The following is a 2000-nucleotide window of genomic DNA, read 5'->3' on the forward strand; positions in this document are numbered from 1 at the left end:
TCGCTCCAGGCACCTTTAGGGTGAGAGGTGGAAAGGGATGGGCTCTGCTAGCAGCTAGTACTTAGGCACATGAGCGTCGTAGGCATCCCAGCCCACGATCGAGTCTTGGCCAATTACGATCCATGGTTTTTTCTTTGAAGAAAGGTGCTTAGCCCTCTGGACCGATTGAATGGACCCAAGAACTATACGGATTGACCGCTGAGAATTTGGGGTCAGTCGCCAAGCTGGCCCAAGCTAGATCCCCACAAATGGGATGTCGGAGGCCCCACTTAGACTGACCCATTAAGTAGCTCACCCGGTGCCATGATTTGTCCTTAGGGGAAAATCATGGCATGGCTTGGCCCCTTTGTTTTTATCGGAAAAAACACTTGAGGGAAGACAATCAGAAAGATGAATTGATCCTCGACTAGGCCCCTGCTACAAAAGGGGGCTCGAGGAAAGGGAATCACCGTCCCTAGGTCACACTGTGGGCAACAAAAAAAGGCCAAGGCCATCAGAGTCCTCCCGTTCAAAAAAGCCTCCGAAGGAGTATTCTACTACTCTGTAGGCTCAAGGGCTACTATCAGGGACCAATACTAGGGTACACAAAGAGGAGCTAATAACCATCAATAATGATTCATCCAAGCAGTCAAAAGCGCGACTATAGCCCCAATTGACCCCGAGGTGCACAAACTCCGCCTCGCATGACTCCTGAGGGTTGGCTCCGCCTTGCCCAACATCGAGGCCACAGGCTCTGCCTCGCTCGACCTCTGAGGGTTAGCTTTGTCTTCTCGACCTTTGAGGGCTGGCTCCATCTCGCCTGACCTCTAAGGGTTGGCTCTGCCTCGCCCGACACCAAGGCCGTGGGCTCCGCCTCACCCGACACTAAGGCCACGGGCTCCACCTCGCTCGACCTTTGAGGGCTGGCTCCACCTTGCCCAACCCCTAAGGTCTGGCTCTACCTTGTCCAACCCTTGAGGGTTGGCTCTGCCTCGCCCAACCCTTGGGTTTGGGCTCCGCCTCGCCTGACCCTTGGGTTCATGCTCCACCTTGCCCGACCTCTAGGAAGGAACTTCGCCTCACCCGACCCTATGGTCGGAGGCCCCATCTCGCCCGATGGAGACCCATACCGCCGCCAACCACTCCAGGTACAAGCATATGGGCCTTGGTCAAAGCTCTAACGCCAAAGAAGAGACTGGCATGCCTCAATGTAGCGTGTGATCCACGATGGGACAGACTTAGGGGTTCATGTCTGGAACAACATCGAACGTACTGGTACTATTCTGCCTAACCCCCATACGAACACTAACGGGCGTGTTAGTTCACCATGACATCTGCCAGGATAGAGTGGAGCGCCGTGATCGGTAGACAACGCCTACACATGGCACCTGTGATGGACAAGGCCATGATGGGAAGCTGTCCCTATTGACATCTACAGGGTCGGTGGGACCCACATAAAGGAGAAGAAGGACCCGGCGATCCTGAAGGACTTCTTCCCCTCGTTCTCTTCTTTTTTTCCACTATAACCCATTCTTTCCCTTGGGCTATAAAAGGGAAAGGAGGGCGTCCCACAAGGGGCATCAAATGAGATCAGATCAACTCAACTGATCGAACTCAACTTGACTCGAATCGAGCACATAGTAGAGAAGCATCTAAGCTCTCGGCACCTGTTTGTTCTTTTCACTAGAGACTTGGGACCCATCCCTCTCTCGACTGTTTGTAACCCCTACTATGAACTTTCAGTGCTAGTAACACGAGCAGCAGCAATGAACTGGATGTAGGGACATTTTGTCTGAACCAGTATAAACCTTGTGTCCTCTTAGAACACCATCCGAGCTAGACGTGCAATATTAGAAATTTACTTGTTGGTGGCAACTTGAAACACCAATAATGACAGCTCTTACCAGGCCTTTGTAATCCACCATGTTCAGATTGGTGTTTTCAGAGAGCTTTTTGGTAGCCTGACCCCGATCACCCCTTCTAAGTCTTTTTGAGAATCGGAAAGGTAATGTTGCTTCGAA

The sequence above is a fragment of the Miscanthus floridulus genome, chromosome 15 (genome assembly GCF_019320115.1).
Source record: "Miscanthus floridulus cultivar M001 chromosome 15, ASM1932011v1, whole genome shotgun sequence".
Taxonomy (NCBI): domain Eukaryota; kingdom Viridiplantae; phylum Streptophyta; class Magnoliopsida; order Poales; family Poaceae; genus Miscanthus; species Miscanthus floridulus.